The sequence below is a fragment of the Amphiprion ocellaris genome, chromosome 7, assembly GCF_022539595.1.
Source record: "Amphiprion ocellaris isolate individual 3 ecotype Okinawa chromosome 7, ASM2253959v1, whole genome shotgun sequence".
NCBI classification, from domain to species: Eukaryota; Metazoa; Chordata; class Actinopteri; family Pomacentridae; genus Amphiprion; species Amphiprion ocellaris.
Window position 1 is genome coordinate 11,401,703 of NC_072772.1, and position 21,675 is coordinate 11,423,377.

The following is a 21,675-nucleotide window of genomic DNA, read 5'->3' on the forward strand; positions in this document are numbered from 1 at the left end:
CATTAACTGTTGAGGTTGCTGATTCTGTTATTCAGTTCATTCTTATACATCTCTACAATGAAAATGGTGAAATTTGAGGAGAAAAAGATTGTGTTTTTGATTGCGCTGGTAAAATCTAGTAAATTAGACAGCCTTTAAGGCAGCAACTGAGTTTCTCCGATGCCCTGGAAACCCAGCTGCTCATAGGCTGAGCATATGCGATAGTGGTGGGCAGCCCCTGGGTATTTTTGTTTGTGTTTAACTGGCCTTCACTGACTGCAACTGCTCCCTGCACAGTCCGATGATGTTGATGTGGATTTGCTTTTAGTCAACAGACACAGTTCAGAAAGGGTTGAAATAGTCCCAGGCTTCACTGTCTTGGGAGATGCAAATGATAAATATCACTGCTTGTGTCGGTTCAGGTTTACAAATGGAAAACAAACAAACATTTAGAAAGATAAAAAAGAAAAAAAGAAAATCACTGTGAAATATCTGAACCATTCAATACTTGGGCCTGGTAGCTCATGCCCTAAAAGGGACTTTACATGTGCATGCATTTTTTCCTGACCTACTTTTTCAAGAAGAATCATTTTGTGAGGGAGTGCTGCTGGTTCATGGTCCCACTTTTCTCTTACAGCCAAAAGCTTCTGTCTGGCATCTGTACCTTTTCAGGTTATCACCATCCATAAGAGCATTAGTAGCGTTTGGCATCTTGTCAGAGTTTGGGCTTGTTGTGCTGCTTAGCTGATCTCTGCGTCAAGGACTGTTCCGGTTAAAGCCTTGTCATACAGACCACTAATCCACTTAAACTTTAATGGGGTGTTTGTGTGTGTGTGAGGTAGTGACAGAGGGAGTTCATTAGGAATGGCGTGACCTAGGAAGTTGGACAAAGGAATAAACTATTGTTTACATCTCACAGGCTCACCTGTCCTTCTCATATGGAGGATAAACTTTGTGGCAGGTAAAGCAGGATGGCTGTCCTTGTTATTGGAAAAAATACAAACAAATCCAAGAGGTTCTTTTACCACTTATTTGGCTTCATGCATCTGAACTCAAGTTGGCCACTTTTGCTACAACCATGTTTGCACTAACTCAAAACTCTGCTTTTGTGTCACTGCAATGCTTAACTAAAAGTAGCATATGGAGCAGTATTTTGGCAAAACTGAGATTTTGGAAGAATACAGATGGAAAGTTAAGAAGTAGATCACAGTAGACTACAATATCTGCTGGTTAGTGCAGATGAATGTGGGAATTTATGTCCTACAGGGCTCAGCCAAGCGCACAGGAGCAACACTAGAAGCAGGACTTTTAAACTAAACTCATCATTTCCTGTTGGAGGTGGGGGAGTTTTACTTGCACGGTAGCTGAAAAGAATTGATAATTTAGACTGCATTTAGCTTGAAGTGACAGTCAGCCTTCACCTCCCACTCTGTTCAGACTCAGCACAAGGTGACGTGAACAATTCATGTTGACATGTGTGGGCAGGTGGAGTCTTGAATACATCCGATACTGTGATTATTAGTTATCGCCATGCATTGAGGTCTGCACTTGATTTACATAGAAAATCAAGGCCTATAGTTGTACAGCTGTAGACCAGCTATTTCTTGATTACTGAAGTAAATAATCTGTGAAACACAATAATTCCATAATGCTCAGTAGGTCTGTAAAATGCGAGTAAACTAACAACAAGGACCCTTGACAAGACCATAAGAAAACAGGTCCTCACCACATAGTAAATCCCAATTTAACCTCTGTTTTGTGCGTCTAACTCTCCAGTGAGCATTTGCTGCCTAGCACCCACTCTACTCAGCAGGGATTAGGCTAAGACACACACACACACTCTCTCACACATGCACACAAACACACAGACCAAATACCCTCTATCCTGAGCCTCAGCGAGGGCTTGTAGCGATAGACACAGTGGGAGAGCAAGGGCTGCTTTTGCAAAGTACCATTTACAAAGAAAGAGAGAGAGAGAGGCAGCGGTCTGAGCTCTCTCTACAAAGGCGAGCTGATCGACCCTCATGAGTGTGGTGAGTGCTTTTGGTCATCTTGTGATAATACCTGTTGCTGTTTGATGTATTTCCTCAGAGGATATCAACAATGGGGGGGTGGATGAATGTACCTTTAAATATATATATTTGTGTTTATTGTGTGTGTGTGTCTGTATCAAAGGTTTTTGTGAACAATGCTGCAATTACAATGGCCTCAGCACTTTAATTTGAAATATTCAGGCAAACCCACTTATGTTCAGCTTGATTTTGTTCTACAGTCATGCAGTAGCATGACACTAGTGTTGCGTTGGCGTCTGCGACCATGAACCTGATGGTGATCACAGGAATAATTGGGCGTGTAGGACGTCTCAACAGGCATCAGAACAGAACACAGGTTTAACACTGCATGCTTCACCTGCCACAGTTCACCTCAGCAACTCCTCATTTTTCGGGAATTGTTCTTATTTCACTTTGACCAGTTTTAGCTTGTAATTGGCAAAACCGAGGCGGGTGCTGCACCTTTTGTTTGCTACTGGTGAAGCACCCAGAGATCAATATATAATTTTGGTATGGACATTGCAATATGCAAAATTGCAGAAAATCAAGTGTGAGGTCAGGAAAGTTCACTAAAACACAACTCTTATAACTATTTTACTACTTTATATAAAAGAAAACCTGCACATTTCCCGTTTTTCATGACTTATCTACAAGACGAATCCATCTGACAGAATGTGATTTACTCATTTGTTTTTACACCGTATTCAAAAGGCACAGAGTTTGTTGACATGCAGGCTCCACATGTGCAGCAAATTGGGCAGGAAATAGATGAAAACACTGAAAAATAAGATTTGGTTGCAAAAAGAAACGCGGACGCTGATCAAAAGTTGTGGATAGATCAGCAACATATTGCCATTGTTGCCACTACACAAGGAACTCGGCTACCGTGTTTAACCATTTAAATCAGCACCAAGATTAGTGAAAGCCAGACCTGAATGCAGTCAAAGAAAAAACAACGTAGGAAAGGTTACAAACGGCAGCTTTCTTCATCTTTTCTTTGAATTATTTTCTATTTCATGCAGATGCACTCCCCAACAAAATCACCCCAGTCACCCTAAAATGATTAATTCTGTCCAAATAGACTTGCAGGCCATTTGGTAGAATTTCCTATATTTTTTAGATCAATGCGAATATACATCGAAGAAAACTAAATATCTGTATCATTTGTTTCCAGCAAGTCGTAGCCCTATTCCAGACTACTGATACTTGGAGATTTAGAGTTACTTTATTCTTCAGGTTCTGTGCTTTAACAGATTCAGTGTGAAATAAAATGAATGTTTACATCAATACTGAAACAAATTTGTGTGAGACAGATCATGTTAGTGCCCAAATTTCCCAAAGTGACATTTGGCTGCTGACTCAGTGTCTCTTCCTGATGTGGGTGATGTGTTTGTGTGGAGCAGCTAACATGGAGTCTTACACAACAGATTAACGATGTGACAGCAAGGGTGAGTGTCCCTCTGCAGTCTCTTGTGGTCTCTCAGGTGTTTAGTGTGAGCTGTTTTGAAAGTAGATTCAATGTATGACATGAATTATTTAAAAAAAAAAAAAAAAAAAAAAAAATACCATTCCCGCTTTTGGAGCCTGTCCAGCTGGTGGCGTCCCGGGTCACCGCCCAGCTCGCCTACGTCAAACACTGACCCTGTGTTGACAGTAAAGTGGCAGCAGAGTGCCAAGTAAAGTTTGCTGACTCTGAGCTTGTCAGACAGGCGAGCAGCAGTCAGTCAAGCTGAAGACTCACACTCCTTCTCACCTTCTGTCTCTCTGATAAATGTGGACATGAGGCAGCTCGTGAGACAGCCGATTGTTATTGGCACACTGCGCAGAAAATGCACAGACAGTCATGCATTTTCTGTTCTACCAAGGAGACATTTAATTTGATATGTTACAAACTAAGCAGACACAGGAAAAGCTGTTGCCTCTTCATCTCTCAATCAAACATGCTGGACATGAATTTCTGCTTCTTCAGAAATCTTTCCTAGTTGGTCAGAAGCTCAGACCAGTTGTAAGACATCCTAGTTCTATACATTAGTTGCATTTTATTTGGTTACTAGCTTTTAGTTTCTGCGTAGAAGCAGGAGTCTGTAGCTCCAAGTGTCATGTCCTCAGACTGTGGTGTGTTCGTGCTTCGACTTCTCCTTTAAAAAACCCTAAATGACGGCCTAGCGCTGACACACTTCTTTGGAGTGAATTTTTTTTCCAACTCTATCTTTCACTTTTGATTTTTGTCACTTAACATGTTGTAGTGCACTACACAGGCCCCTGCAGGCTACGAGAATTAAATTTGGATTGCATAAGACCTGTGCCCCATTTTTTTAACAACATACAGGATTTCATGCAGTTTGTTCATGCTGGGAAAGTGTCAAAATCAGGTTTCCTCAAAATTATCCATTTGCATCTTTAAAAAGCTGGATTGTACACTTGCACACGATGCGCAACTGAAATGGAGAAGCTTCTCACAGCTGCAGCACATAAAATAAATTGAGGTTAGTGGTGTAACAGTTTAGAAGAGCTCTTTAAAAGAATTTCAGAAAACAGACTCAAGCCTGCAGAGCAACGGAAGCTTTAATCTGCCCTGCAAAGAAATGTATTTGAGCTGCAGGTAAAGTATTCTTTTGAAGAAATCTCATTTATACTTCTGCTGTGGTAATGGCAATTACAGAGTCAAGAAAAAGACAACATGGTTAGTTTAATAAAAAGCATGTTTTACATTTTGAGTTTGGGTAAAGCAAAAACTTAAGTTTTAAAAAAATGGAAACTTGGAAAGGAATCTACCGATTTTAGTGTCTAACTGATTACTTGTTTACCTGATTTTAATAAACTTAACAGAGTTTCATGTTAGCAAATGAAGCAACCTATTTAAATTGGTCCAATGATTCTATTTTTGAGTGTACAGGGTTGGCATTCAGGTACAGCCTTGAGTTATAGGTTAAAGTAATTTTGGAAGAGCCCAACATGCAAAAAGGAGACCTGATGCATTTGAAAAAGTGCATTAACAGAGGTAGCATAAATGAAATGCTGTTATGCAGCCTGTGTGGACAGCTGGATTAATTGATATAGGGCTGTATTTGTTCTGTCAGATGTGAGGGAGACAGAACACTGAAAAAAAATGCTGAAAGTGTAGTCGTGATGCAAGAGACTCTAACAGTGGCTATGTGAAGCTGTGTTGCAGCTCTGAGCTTAAGGTTCAGTACAGCTGATGAGAACGTCATTTGTTTTTCAGGGAAATTGTGTAAAATTCTGACCTGATAGTGGAGGCGTGAATGTGTGCTCTACTGCAAATTCAACATACAGTGACAATGCGTGCAAATACATGATTATAGAAATTGTAGATCGTGTCTTTGTTTTCAGAGACCTCGGCTCTAAAAGATGTGTGACCTGTGATGTGTCTGATGACTGCTGTAGCTGTTTAGCACAAAGAGGAATTATGGAGGAACTAACTGGATTAGTGTAAGGAGGTTTAGCCGGCTTCCTGCAGCTTCACAGGAGGAAATGCTGATACTGTGTCTTTTTGGTTTGCTTTTTCACTTAGGAAGATTATTTTAGCTAAGAGTTAATAATAAAAAAAGGAAAAACTTCTATGGGCCTGTTTTATTTTCCTAATCTACTCCGTTTCACGTCTGAAATCAATAAATGTGCTACGATGAATGAAGCTACAAAGAGATGTCCAGAAAGAACAAAGCTACATCAAAACAAAGTACTTGAGAATGAAGGTTTTAATGTTGGCAGAATTTTACTGTAATAAAATCCTTGTTGAAGACAAATTGTACAGAGAGAAATGGATGAAATACATTGAGCGAGTAAGTGGTGAAACAAGGAAGAAAAGCATAACAACTTCTGAGCGAAAGCAATTATTGTGACTGGCCTTTGCTCAACAAACCTTGCCGCCTACAACACATCAGGAACACAAGAAAATAAAGTGGGAAAGGGTTCTTTTAATTGAAGCTCCAAAAGGCCAAAGGTTCAGCTTGTTCACTTCAGATTGCCAATACTGTTCCTGTGATCTTTATCCAAGTGGGGATTGCTTAATTTGCTGCCTCACTGCTGCTTTAGTGAAACGTCAGTGCACACACAAACACTGAAGCAGACACTTGAAATTTAACGCCACAGAACAATTAACATATACACACTTATATAAAAACGTCATCCACTTGTGCCTTCAATTTCTACTTTCCACTAAAAGATAGTTAGGGTTGTGAAAGTTAATCATAATTAAAATAAACTACCCTGCCAGGAGGAACTTAATGTCACTTTTCCTGTTGTTAAGACTTCATGCTAAAATCTGTAATAAGCCATAGATACTGAAAAATGATCAGTCAAATTAGGCTAAAACTGATTTTCAGGAGAGATCCATAACGTCAAACCAATAAGAGCTTTAATATCTTGATTTTCACTTCAGTTTTCTTGCTTCTTTGCAGAGATACTTTTAACATTTGATAAAATTCTCACATATGATTTGAAGATGATTTGATATATTGCACACAGTTGAAGACTTTGCCCATAATGACCTTTTTTTAAAAACTGAAATTGCATAATTTTACCATAATTAAAAGAGCCCAAGGGATCATTATTTTCCATTTTACTTACACGTTGTGCAATGTTAGGGCTGCACAACTAAAAAATGATTTCATAACTGATCTCTCTGCCAACTATTTTCCCAATTAATCCATAATGGCACATCATTTTTACTAAACCCTGATGTGATGTAATCAAGTTGCTGATCAACAATCCAAAACCCAAAGATATTCAATTTGTATTTAAAGAAAAAAACTGCAAGTACTCACAAAAAGAAGCTTAAACTGATCTGTAAAAAATGGATTTGATTTTTAAAGTTTTTATACAAAGTTTTATAACCGAAAAATAGGTAAAAGTACAATAGGTAAAATTACAAAGAAATTTTGCAAAAAACCCAAACTTGTGTATAAAATTATTTTCAATTTATCAACAGCCTAATTGAATTTAAAAAAAAATGTTTAAATATGATAGTGGATAACATTTTTACTCAAAAAAATGAATTTGGTGATTTAAAAATATTATCAGTAGTTTAAGAAACAGGGTTGCACTAATGGCATGTAGACCATTATTTGTGGATAACCACTGGACATGAAAAATGTCAATAGCCCAATTTGGTTGCTTGACCTATTGATTTATTGAAAGCGTTGCACATTAACAGTCTGTTCTTATTGCACAGCCTTAAATTCTGCCGTTTTGTCAAAGCTGCTGTTGTCTCAGAGATATGTTAATACCTCATGCGTCAGCATTCAGTACAGATAGATGAAGTCGTGGTGAACTTCTTGTGATAATACGAGCAAAGAACTTTCGCCTACAGACTCATGACGTTTATTTCTGACGCTGGCGCATTTTTATAGATTTCTGGGACTACCCTGCATGCTGAAAAATGAAGATAAATGGTTCCCTGTGCGTTCAGATGTGACGCCAAGAGTCCTGACAAAGCAACCCCATGTGACGAGTTGAAAGTGACACTGAGCCTTTATTGACTTCTCCACTCCTGTATGACATCGGTAACCCACTGATGCCTGAGCTCCAGGGTTGTAACTTGACCCATAAATTCTGCAGTCATAGCAAATGTGGTTGATCTGTCAAGTTTATCAATAGAGACTGAAAACAGACAGCAGCTTAAATTCAGATTTTCACCATCATTCCCACATTTTCACAAATCCCTGCTTCACTGTCTGACTCCTCTCTCTTCTCTCTGACGCTCTCAATGACGAGGTGCTCTAATCTTCACAGGAAGCACTAATGTGCAAGTAGCTTAATGAACACCCCGATACAAGTATAGAGTAGGCAAATTACTGAGTAGGCCAACAGCACACAACTATACGGGGTAATATAATGTCCCTCGCACATCTCAGGAACAATGAGTTAATAACAGTTAGGGAACAATAACGTATACATCACCAGTCCGGCCTCTCAGGCCAATTTTCTGCTCCCCGCAGCGGCGCTCTCGTATTGTTCTCAACAATGGAGGATAATGACAACAGAGTGCCACAACAGAGGAGTCTGTTCATCTCAGTCCAACTCTGTCTCACTGTTTTTGTGCCACTATCTCTCGCTGGTGCTCTCATGTGATTTATCTTTCTGGTCACTTGTAGAAATGTCTTTTTGTCCCCTCACAAACACACTCGCCTGGACAGGAGGGGGAATGTGGGCTGATAAATTATTCAAACTGCTGGCAGAAAGTGTCACCGTCAATGAACACAAATGAGCCTCCATTTGCAAGTGTTTATTTACACACTGTACAGGATCAGTGTAAAGGCTACGCCTCGGCTCATTTTGTCTCCATTCTGTGTAAAATCCAAAATTGTTGTTGCAGAAAGAGTATTTGGTGGGCTTGTATAAACTTATGTTGTGTATGTGGTGATAAAAGGCAGGGAATCCTCCTCTCACCATCATGCCACCTATCAGGATGGAGGTACAGAGCACTGGGTTTTTTGTGGACCACTGCAACTTTGCTGTGTCTTTTTTGACAGGAGCCGGTAATAGACTGATGACAGCATTAAGGTAGACTCCTATAATGTCTGTGATAGCTTACTGAGGATGAGGTGCAAGCCAACTGCGCGTGTTTGACTTGATACCAGCTAATGCTGTTTACTCAGTAGAGCTTCAAATGTTGGATGTTTCTGGTGATCAACCATCTGCTTCCAGCCATACTGCCCCACCGTAACTGTAGTTTCAAAGACTTCTAACTCAACACAGCAACAATCACTGGACTGTATTATGAAGTAGAATGATCAGTGCCATCAACAAACCAGTTTTTGCTGCAGGTTAAACTTACTTCATAATACAGACAAACCTTTATACAGAAAGACTTGAATAAAAACATACAGTAGTTCCACTGAATCAGTATTTTTAGTATGAAGATGGACAATTTTTTTTCTTTGAAGCCCTATATTAACCACTCTTACTATTCCTCATTAATAGAGAAAAGGCTCAGGGTGTATTTTCATCTCTCTGTGGTGTCACAATCCTCCTATACACAGAGGATATTTTCATTTCATTGCTCACTTCCCTGGGGCTTATCATGCTGGCTACCTAACAAAAACAAATTCAACAGCACAACTTCGACAACTCTGCCCCCTCCATCTGTGATTATCTGAGTGTGTTCAAGCAGTCGATGATAGAAAAATGGCAAACCAACTGAGATGAACCGAATACCAAATACTAAAAAATTGATGCCTAAAGGGACTGTTGCTACTATTACAGGAGGAAAGCCCACATGCTGCACATATACTGTGGTTTGTTTCAAAAACAAAATATGACACAAAATCTATTTTTTTTAGACTTCTGAATAATGTTTTTCAAATGAAGTGATTTTAGTTTTAGGTCAGGCTGTTTCACTGAAGGGAAATCCTGGGTGTACAGATGAAACATGAGACTGCAGTTGCAGACCATCATTTCTAGCATGCCTGTTATACAGAACAGACACCAATAATTCACTTATAGATGTTAATAAGTGGTGCAGCTAGAACTTACTTACCAACAGTGCTAGACTACAGCTATTTGCTGTGCCTCTTAACCTGTGGCTAACACAATGTGGACTACTATAACAACTGCAACTTCCTAAAATAAGATTAACTTTAACTTGTACTTGAGCAAAGACACAATCTGCAAAAACTGAACAAGAGGTGCAAACATCTCCACAAATCAGGACATTAGCTACTACTAATTAATAATCCTTTAAGACATGAACCTCAGTGGGTAATAAAAGTGACAGAAGAGAGAAAGATGAACAGAACCGAGAGGAACAGCAGACGGAGAGCATTGAAGTGTCACGTAACGCTTAACCATCATCAGCCTTATTTCTGTTGAACACATTCATTGATTTTGATTCTTATTAATGAAGTGGTCTAGTTATGAAAGACTTTGCCTGACATCATATGCTGTTAATAAATTAATTATAATGCGCATCATTTCCTAATATTGGTTATCAGCCTTGCTCAATTACTAATATTCGATATCGGCATCAGTTCTGAAACTACAAATCATTTGATCACTTAGTGTCACTATATAACTATAATACAATCTGTAATACAATGCAACAATGATGCTAGTAATTGTGATGCATACCTACAAAATTGTATCTATTTCAAGCATTATTTCACACAGAGAACCAAATTAGCCATCAGTTTTAAACAATAGGCTGTAATACACAGGACACCTTTTTTGGCAGCCCTTAAAAAGGATGCATTTTTCACTGAAATGCTGCCGACTGGGCATTATGTCCTTTGATTTCATGGTCAGTATAATCTGGTTTTTTTTGTTGTTGTTTTTTTTGTTTGTTTGTTTGTTTTTTTTTTAAACCAAACTCATACGCCTTTTTCCTTCAACTATTTCTTTAGGATGTTAGAGCAACAAATAGACTTTGAAAGTCGTGTAACATGCAAGTTTTGTTGTGCCATATAACCCTGCGGCTTAATGCCACTGCTGTGGTGTGTTATTTTATTATGCTGTTTCTTTAAATTAGTAATGAAGCTACTGGTGACATCAGTATGCTTTATTGTGCTGTGCCAGGTTTTGAACTCTGCTTTTATTATTTGGTTTGCTCCCTTGTTTTTAAGATTTTAGGCTCATGAGAGCCACAGGAGTACAGAAGCTAATATTGTTTTCCAGCCTCCTGATATATTTTATTATTTTTTTTACAGGTTTCTTTTTAGACTTCGTTACTTGGAATTGCAGCTGGTTGAAGCACTGAATCATGTATCGATTTTCTGATTACACAGCAGTTTATCTGTATACACCAACTGGCCGAGCAAATAAACAAGATTCTGTTACTCGAAACTCAATTTGACCAAAACCTCCATGGTGCAAGAGAAATAGTTATGAATGGTATAAATCACTTATCCTCTAAGATCTGTGAGACGTTTTATTTTATTTTTAAACCCAGTATTTAATCTGTATGTGAACTCAGTATCCTGGGAACATGGGAGGAAAAGGAGAGAGTGCACTCAGAGGTGAAATGGTCCATCCTGAGACCATCCATCATATGCTCATTAACAGATGGGCAGCCAGCACATGTGATTTCATGCATGTGTGTTTTTGCTGTGCATGTGTCAGTGAGCGAATATTTCTGCCTGCTGTGGGTCAGCACTGTGTTCAGGGGGGACTGGGGCTCTGCAGGATGCTGTCAGAACGGAGACGAAGACCTACTAGTACGATCAACAGTTTGACAGCTGACATTCTCCAGAGTAACTCTGACTGGACAGGCAGCAATAAACAGAGCACCAGCCCAGGCATGCTAATGAGGCATGAGCCTTAATTGTGTTTAGATCGACAATGTGCAGTGTTAATACCAGTGTGAGTCAAAAATAGTAGTCTGTAATGATGAGGGTTTGCAGCCTAATCATGTACTGTATGTGCTGTATGTGAAGACATAACCACTCACGCTACTACAGATTTTAAAGAAATAAATGATTGTAAGAGTTATATGAGATGAGATGTCAAATAGCGAAATATTTTATTGACAAATGTTCAGTTGACAGCCAATTCATGGAGCAAACATAATTAGGCAGCCACAGCTGGTCAAATGACAGCAACAGTACTTTTATCTGAAAAAAAATCAAGTCGGTCGCTATAGACATGAAGCTTGTTTTTGTCTGTCTCTGTTTAAAATAGAGTCTGTTATTTTAAAAATGACCAGTAAGCTTGAAATAAATATATTATCAGTTTAAGTGATGTAGGATGAGACTTGATGAGACCAGTGGTAAGGGGGGGGGGAGTAAAATACATGAAAGTGCTGCTTGACAAGTACATCGCAGATCATCAAATTTTTAGAACAACTTTCACTCGACCATTTCTGATTATTCTGAAAATGTTATAGCATAAAATATAGATATTAATAAAGCTATGTGTGAAATTTTATCTTAATATATCCAACACTTTCTGAGGACCCACGATGACCCACTTTCAGCATGTTTTTTTGCACAGTGAATTTTGAGGCAATGTTTGATGGCAATATCTCACAAACTATTGAAGATGAATCTTGACATTTTCTTTTTTCATCATGCTATTAATTTTGATGCAGTATTCTCTCATTATAGGTGAGTTGAAGTATTTTTTAAAAACTGAAGTGGTCATGAAAAATACCAGCTTTGAGCACACGTTAACAAAAAAATTGATAACTTTAGCTTTTTAGTTAGTATTTTCTGATCCATATGCAGTTGCGTGTCACAATGTTAAAAACACAACATATAGACAGTATTTGGTTACGAAAAAAAAATGGGGCTGTGGGTGGGACGCTTTAACCCCAAAATATTTCAGCTAACCCATAACTAAAGGCTATTCTATGTACTTGTCCTTTATTGCAGGTTCTGAATCAATAGCATGATGAGAAATAATAGTAAAAACAAGTGAAATTAATAAAAGTTTAATTAAATTCTGAGATGGTTGAGCAGAAGACTCCTGATGATTTAAGAAGGAACAACCCTGCTCACTATTTAGAGGATTTTTATTAGTATTTTTTATGACTTACTTTCATGTTGATGCATGTTTGTAATATATGAGTGACATATAAATCTGTATTTCCACTGTTATTTACATCACAAATCTTTTAAGGGGTCTATTATGTACCACATACAGTAAATCATAGGAATGCAGTCAGTAGACAGTTTTCGGAGTTTTCTCTTATGCATTTCTGTTGCATAAACTGGGTTGATTCATCCTGGGTCAATGCTCCTGTCCCTCTCTCTGCCTCTGACTTTATATCAGCTCTCAGGAGGTGATGGAAAGCATGTTGACAAGTTTGAAAGTGTGTCAGAGTGAGAAAAAGAACGTGCAGAGAGGAGCAGAAATTGATGGAGATGGAAGCAAAGAAAAGGAAAGAGAGGTTGTCTGGGAGAGAGGGTGATAAGAGATGCGAATGGAAGAGGAGTCTGAAAGTGAGGAAGCAGCAGAGAGACATGAAGGCATACAAAACAGGAGCAGAGATCTGGAGGAGGAGGAAGGTGTCCCTGTAGTAATCCAGTTAGAGAGGGGGAGATTCAGTTCAGTTCCACTTTACTTATATGCCGCCAACTCATAACAGTAGTTATCTCAGAGCATTTAAGTCAAGACCTTACAATACTATAGAGAGGAGAAGAGCAAGAAATCCATTTTAACAGGAGGAGACCAGACTCAGGGTGGGCGGCCATCTGATACGACTGGTTGGAGTGAGAGGAGAGGAAAGATGGCCATTGAGAAAAAAACAAAACAAAACACTGGGAGGTTGGTGGGACTGATAAACACCGGATCAGAAACATGCAGCTCCAGAGTCAGAGATACCTGCAGGAACATATGCAGGGACGGAGATGATATACTGTATAGGACGGAGAAGAAGACACAGTGTTGATGACATTCACTAGTGGCTCATAATTGCATGGAGAGTTAAAGGGATCAGGCTGGCACTTTGTCGCTGTCACTCAGGAGACATTTTTCCTTCTCTGGTCTTTGAAATATGTGACAACATGCCATAGATTACCTTTAATTTAATCCTTTTGTTGAGCCGCTGTTGGCCTGCTCTGCTCTCCTGTTGCTCCCTTTAGAGCAGCAAGATGTTAAAATGTCTGCTTTGTTTGTAAAGAATATGTGCATTACATTGACTGGACAAAAGACATTGTGATGCTAGCCAAAAATAGACTTAAAACAAAATGTACTAACTGGTAAAAATGAAAACAGCAGATACCTGTAACTGTTTGCTTGTAAACCCAAATGGAGAGCAAGATATTGTTCAGTGACGGTGTTCAGTTCAGTCTTTCGCAGCGTGTCTCCAGTTATGAAAGTCAGCTGTTACATTTTGTATCCTGGTTGACAGGTCACTCTGCTCTAAAATATTGTCTACCTTACCCTAAATGTGACCATAATTTACAAAAATGAACATGCTATATTGAAAGTAACTTAAAACTAGTGAACGAGACCATAGACTAATTAGTATAATGTTTACTGAAGTCACAAATCAAGGAAGAAGTAGAGTCATTTTCTCAAACACTTCTATGTATTCAGACTTGCAACCAGAGGAGTCGCCCCCTGCTGATCCTTTGAAAAAAATGCAAGTTTAATACACTTCAGGAATGACTCCTCCTTCAGACTCAGTGACTGAGTCCACATCATTTTTGCTGCTGTATATTTGCCACATTTGTCAGTAATTTTAGTATTTTGGTAGTGTTTTCAGACTATTAATGTGATGACAGAATGGTGAATTTACGTCATGAAAATAAAAAGTCACCCTGAGCTCTGGGAATTTGTGATAATGCAACACAACAATGTATTGGGGCATACAGCTGCACATATATAGTCCATCCTGGATGATCCTCATAGTGTTGCAGGGTTGTTTACAATAAAGCTGAATAAAAAGTTGTCAAGAATGAAAAGAGACCTCTGGCTTGGAGTTGACCAGTTATCGGCCTGGCTGATCACTGGATCAGGTACTCAGCATTTTTCAAATTATTGTGATCATTATTTCTTTTAAAACCAATCTCTGATAAAATAAATTAATTTGAAAATGTGCTACTTTGGCTCTGATGCAGTTGCTCTTACTATCTGTAGTCAGCACTTAGTGGTCTCTAGTAGTTACACATGTTGAAAAGTTCACAAACAGAAATAAACAAAGGCATTTCGATTTTGGACTTTGGGTTATTTTAAATCTTTTATTGCAAACATAGTTCCTAACATCAATGTTGTCTCCTTGATTTATTATTAATCATGCATGTATCAAGCTTAAAAAAACATGTTGGTCGACTTCATCTTTGGCTTCTGTCTCACCTCCCCATAAGCTGGTCAATCTCGGTGTGAAGTAGGCGTGATTGTTGAACTGTTGGTTTGGGAATGTTACATAAATGGTCCCACATAGACCCCATAATTTGATGACGTGAAGGTGTCGGGGAGAAGATTTCCACTGTGCGACAAACCAAGCATACTGGCTACTGTGGGCAAAATTGACAGTCCTCATTTTGTGCAAACATGAACTCATGAAGTGGCACTCTTAAAGATCTTTGTTTTGTTCAGTTTGGCAGCACCTGTGGTGATAAGTGTAACTGCAGGTGTATTTTTGAGCCTCACTTCCCAGAGATCCAAATTATGGCCTGTGTGATGCCGTCAGTCAGGTGGCACCTGGAGACACTTCCAAAAATGCTTGTTTGTTCAGCCACACTGGCATTTACTGCAAATTTTAAAAACAGTATGCCATCTTTACTGACTTGGAGAGTGAGTCTTTTTCTCACTCCACCTACCTTCTCTAGCAGAAAGAAACCCGCTGGGGGTTAAAACACAAGTCGCTAACTGTACATGGCTTGTTATTTTGTGTAGGAATGTGTCCACAGACACCTAGTTCGTAATACTGTAAGTGCAACTGCGTTAATTGAATTTCACCAGTGAATCATAGGTTCAATCGTCTTTGTGTTACATCATTTGACCACGGAAAATGGCCTAACAGACATGTATTTAAATGGAAATCTTTGAGATTGCTTTCACTTTCAGCTCAGCTAAAGCTAATAAGGAGCTTCATCAGTTACTTTCCATCCATCACACTGGATCCCTCTGTGGCCAGTAGACAGGAGGAGCTACTCTGTAAGTGTGCATGTAGGAAAGGGAGGATTCTATCCAGAAAAAAAAAAAAAAAAAACTTGAAAACTGTGGAACTGTTCTCTAATCATAGAGGCAACATTGTAAAGGAGAAGTTTTAGACTCTTTTCATTTTGTCCTTTTATTTTCATTGAAGCAATGATGGGAGGAGATATCAGATGCTGAGACCGTACACACAACTCCAGACATTACAGCAGTGTAAACCCCACAGTAGCACACGTACGAGCATGTTTTTAAATGTTCTTCAGAGGTATAACTCTGTGTTACTTCACAGTCAAAGGATGTTGTCAGACTGCAGTTGTAGAAATTGGGTATCAGTCCGACATTCTGTCTATTTTCTCTGTTGTTTTTGTGTTCTCTGTCTGTGGATATGCGTGTGTGTGTGTGTGTGTGTGTGTGTGTGTGTGTGTGTGTGTGTGTGTGTGTGTGTGTAGTTCTCTACTGAAAGGCATATTTCTGTGAAAATGATAATTTAGTCAGCTGGCATTGTCCCTCAGTTCAGAAACAAATGTATTTTCAGATGGCAGTCAATGCATGAGCCTCAACCCTGGCAGCGGGTGTTATGGGATGAAATGAAGCCTTATCTTTGCTAGCCAAGGAGCCCCTGGATCCCCTGGCTCATCACCCGGCAGCCGATTACCTTCTCCCCGAATCTCTTCATTGTTCCTTTTGCACCCAAGAGCTGGCACTGATAATAGTGATGGAATATTAAAGCTTACTTAAAAAGAAAACAATCCATGTTGTCCTGACATACTGTAAGGCTGAATAAGGCCACAGAGTTAAGTAATGATTTGTTACACTATCAGTAACCAGAGCAGGAGCTACGTACCTGCTCCGAATAAGATACTCAGACAAAAGTGGGATTTTTCATCCCTGTGGAGTCAGTTAAGCAAAAAGGTAATTTCTCCATGTAAATCAATACAATGTTGCACAGTATTTACCTTTTGGAATAGCATATGTGGGAACACATCAGGAATACTCCAACTCTAATTCAAGTATTTGCTCATGTTCTTGTTGACTGAACATCTGCTATCAGTTCCAGTCTCTTTCTGAATAACAGCGGCTCCTTAGTTTGAAGGTGACCTACAATAAATTTTGAAAACCCCTCAAAGATAGATATAATTGACTAAAAATAGCAGTTCAATAACAGCAAATATAGGATTCATTTGTTTTCTATAGTACAGTAAATTTAGGATCTCTGCATCTCCTGCATAAATAAAACACATTTTAATGTAGTTTTGACCATGTTCATTGTTTTTTTTTTTTTTTAAATCGAAAGTCATCTGCACATCCTCAGAGATAAAAAACAAAATAAATAGCATTTTGTTTGTCATTGCCTTCAAGGGTTTTCTAATTTGAGGCAGTTTGCTCCTTCCAAAACAGCTCTTACAGAAGCAAATCCTGACCATTTCCTGATATGAGCCAATTACTCAAAGGTTTTCTGAATTCAAATAACTAAAACTACTCGTTTAAAGGTGCAATCATATGATTGACAGCAATGTTGAAAGGAGAAGTGTTTGTCAAATGCTACTTCAAGGTTGCAGGTAAATGGAACGAGGACTATAGACAGCTTTGATTTGTTAAACTTATGAAAGGTGAAGAAATGATTTGTATAACTGGACATTATTCAGAGTAGCAGAGGTTGAAAAAAAGTGGTCATTACAGAGAATGATACCACTGAAGAAAAAGTAGAGGAGAGTACCAAGCACTGTGCCCTGGGGAACACCATAGCTCAGGCTTAATTTATACATTACATTTGGAAAAATGTATACTCATATCTGTGCAGCAGTTCAGTCAACAGCATATACAACCAAGAGGTCAGTAAAAGTCAGTAAACTGAGTAAAGTCTGTGCACTAAAGTAAACTTTTGGATTCCCATGTCAGAGACCCCACAAATGTGATTACATGGCCCCTGCAAGAACTGGAAAATAAATAGTGTTGGGTCTGTGCTGTTGGAGTTGAAGCCAAATGCACATTTACCTCCACAACTGTAACACATAGTCTTTCTACAGCAATGTTGGTATTTGGGAAATACTGCGAATTCTAGACATTCATTCTTTGGAAGATGAGGATGTATGATACTGTTCATGTTTTTCATAGCCTCTCAGGGTTTTGAGTGAGAGACTTTTACATATACATGAACATTACATCACAGTACTTTTGTTACATTCAAGCCCTTGCCAAATAAGTTCACACAATGATGATCAAGCCCATCAGTAACAAGTGAAACTCTGTATTTTGCAAAATTTGGGAGTTTTACATCTGGTTTCTGTGGTGAAATTCTCATGCTACTAGTAGTGATCCATATTACATTATCCAGCAAAGACTTGCTTGCCAGAGCTGAAGAGGGGAGCAGTTGTTCCAACTAAGACAAAGTAGCCCCCAGCAACTAGGAGCATGGTGTGAAAAACCAAGACGAGATTCGAATGCTCCAGATAAAAGAGACATTTGACATTTAGAGGAAGGATTACAGTCTAAAAACAAAAGTGATTGACTGTGAGACATGCATTATAAACATGTATGGAAACTGTGGTTCAGCGTAATGAGATTTAAGGAACCATCCAGAACTATTGAATGAAGTTCAGGAAAAGATCATGCTCATGGTTGGAAGAATCTAAACTGCCGTATTGTAGAACAGTGGCACCTTTTATCCTTTCTTCTTAACCTTCTCCTGAATAAGTTTTGTTGATATACGGAACTTTGCTTTTTGCTTTACGGACAAAATGAAAGACTTCCGCAGCCAATGGAGGTTCTTGTCAGGCAAAATTTTGCTTTACACATTTCAGCAAATGAACTGTCATGCTTCTTTTAGTGACAGTCTGAAAGCAGCGCTGCTTGCTGTGGCGCACATCTCCAGTCCTGATGTGCTCAGTGAAACAGTTAATTCATTAGAAGTCATATTTTGTGTCTACCTTCCTCCCGGAGAGTCTGAGCAGAGAGCAGGACAGTACTTTCTACAGCGTGGGCTGAGCTGAGTTTCTCTCTGCTCCCTGTGATTAGCTCAGTTTGTCATAAGACAGTGAGAGAGACCAGGATGAGGCTCTCACAAGTGTCCTAGATTAATGGATTATAGATGAATGGGCCTCTTTCCTCCACTTGGTGATAAATGAAACACTTTATTCTCTTATTCTGCTACAGTCTTTTTTTCTGTCTTTCTCACACGCTGCCTTTACCACTGTGCCTCACTCTTTTTCAACAGTATAGAATTGGATTTTTAATCATGCTCTATGGAGTGTGGTCTGTCTGCTCATGGCTGGCTGCCTCCAAACATATTGCATTAGGAAAGGCCACGGCCTCTAGGCTGACACCAAATTGTAGTTGGATGGGATGTCTCGTACCACAAGTCTTTGCTAGTCACTCTTCCTTTCTGTCACCACTGAACTCTAAAATGCACTCACACTGTCACCTTGTCGCTCTCTTTTTACTTTCCTTCCTTGTACCTCGGAGACACACATCCGTCAGAGTGAAATGATATTCAATTCATACTGAAATGTCTGTACCGCAGCCATGTTTGTCTTTGGTTCAGTGTTCATTTAAAAGCAACATGAAGATAGTTAAAACTGTAGCTGTGCTGAATTTGGTTTAGCGTCATGCTTGCAGGGAAAGCAAATGCATTTTTAAGCATGTGCATATTTAAGGAATTTTCCGAAACAGATTCAAACTAATAATTATTTTCATTAGGATTTTAACTGCTGATTGTTTTCTTGATTAATTGATTGTTTGTTGTCCAATATTAGTGAAGAGGTATAGCTCTACTTCAAACTGCTTTTATTAGATAAACAGTGTAAATCACACCACTATGGTTTTCTGAAGTTCCAAATAATCTACACCACTTGGTTCACAACATTACCTCAACTAAACAGTAGAATTTTTACAATCCCGATTCAACTTTTAGTTTGTTAAAATGTTTGAAAATGCTACAATACCACATGTCCATTACAATTTTCCAATGTGAAATGTTCATATTGCAAAAGTAAGACTTTTCAATGTAACAGTGACGTGGCAGATCCTCATATTTGGGAAATTTGAACCAGTGTTTGACATTGTAGCTTGAAGAATTGACTTAGGACCTTTTTCTGATCAAAATCTGTGGTTAGTTTATGAAGATAGTTTTGTGTCCACTACTGCTGTTTGTGGCTAGAGCTGCGACATTAGCGCTTCCATTTAATGCACATTTTAAAGTATTGCATTAGAAAAAACTATTGAAAACGACAACATTTGGACAAAATATTTAAGTTTTGCAACAAGGTTTTTACACTCGCTGGAGATGGTTTTTGCCTTTTTTTTTGAAAAAGCATTAATACTTAGGTTAGAACACCTTTTCCAAATGAGCTCTGATGTCGGCAACATTTCGCTCACATGACTGATCAACTATATTTCAAGCTTCAGAAGACCCTGCACAGCATGATACATGGCCAATGCTTGTTGACATGAAAGAATATTTACAATTTGGCCAATTGAAAGAAATTTCTGAAAACTTTTCTCCTTTTTTCTCTCCATTTTTTTTGACATACAGGGTTACTGGTTTTGTCTGTTTCTTCTTCATTTACATTTTGTGGCAGCTGACAAACAACTGGTTTTGTCTCTGTGACTAACTCTTCTACTTTTTTATTACAGCCACGTGTAATATATTTCATACCAGCACCTTCCGACTGCGCAGCCTAGTTTATTTGCTCCAAATCAGTCATTCCATGTTGTTTTTTTTAACCAAATTTCTTTTGCAACATTTCAAAAGTTTTCTTTAAACTCTACTGACAGTCATACAGAGACACAGCCATTAGATTCTGCTGGTTTAGACTGCACTGAAGAGCGGATTAGTTCGAGTGAACATCTGCTGAACAATTTGTTATTCTGATGATGGTGCTGTCAGTGTCTGGAGCATTAAATTCTGAGCACACACTTTGTAGCCCACACTGCATACCAGAAAAGCCACAACCCTGGACACAGCGTTGTGGTTTCAGGTTATGCTCAGGCGTGAATGTAACTAAGTGTTATCAGCAGCACCGTAAGGCTACTCCTCCATGGGAAATGGCAGCGAAAGAATTAAATTATTTCTCAGATTTAATTGTCTTCCTCCAATATGCTGCAGGGCTCAGCAGTGTCCACCCTCTGGGACTCTGGGACACATTACACACACACATTGGTACATGTATCTGTGTGCTTGTGAGAGGTGGGAGAGTGATTGCCTTTCCCAAGCTTCAATAGGTCAACAGCACCGAGGCTCCTACCAAGTGGAGAAATTGCTGTATTTAGCTGACAGGGCGATTGGAGTGATTGTGCGGAATGATAGACAGACGGTAAGAAAAGTGTGTGGTCATTGTTATTCCTCTCATCCTCACAGTGGCTGTTAACTACACAAATCTTTCATTCATCCCTCTATCTTTTCCTTTGTGCATTTATCCTTCTGTCTTTCTTCCTTCTGCCCTTTCCTCGTTGACGAACGGTGTTGTGTCAGGCCAAGAAAAATATGAAAGTCAGAGTGGTCAACAAACACAAGCATTCACACATCTTCATACAGGCTGTGAACAAACACCCAGTCAAGTATTTTCCCGTCAAATAAAAGTGGTGTCTAAAATGGCTGCTGATTTGTACACAACCTGTGTGATTTTCTGAATGCTTATATTCCTCGCCCTGTTGGGAAAAAAAAAAAAGACTAGAATAACTAGAATGAAACTGGTGTTGACTGGTGTGGATCATCTTGCTTAATTTTCTACCAGGAAGGATAAAAGTGTATATCCAATTAGTGCATTTGATTTAAGATGAGGTAAAGGATTGTATAAATGTTCAGAAATAGTTTTAAAATCCATAACCACAAGCATCATTCTCCATGTATAATGTCAGTTTTTTTATTTTTATTTTTTTGGCTCTGATGTTCCATATTGATCTGCTAGATAACACATTTCAGCTGTGAAACGCTCTGTACAAGGCAGTAAAAAACATGCTTATACATTAGTCTTCACATTTCTCTTATAAGATACCGAGGACTTTAAGGGAGGTATGGTTTGTTAGTGTTAACGTTGGTATTTCTCTGCAGCCTGTGTGTCATCATCCCTGCACAGTGGGGATGAGACAG

General features: G+C 38.8%; 1 protein-coding gene across 5 annotated transcripts in view; it reads left to right on the forward strand.

Moving 5' to 3' along the window:
- Nucleotides 1-1,877: 1,877 nt before the first annotated feature.
- sphkap (SPHK1 interactor, AKAP domain containing) overlaps nucleotides 1,878-21,675 on the forward strand; it is a 132,751-nt gene continuing 112,953 nt past the window's right edge. For all 5 annotated transcript variants that reach the window (XM_055012254.1, XM_055012255.1, XM_055012257.1 and 2 more), the window contains exon 1: nucleotides 1,878-2,012. The gene's annotated coding sequence lies outside the window, so the exon portion shown is untranslated. The remainder of the gene's footprint in view (nucleotides 2,013-21,675) is intronic.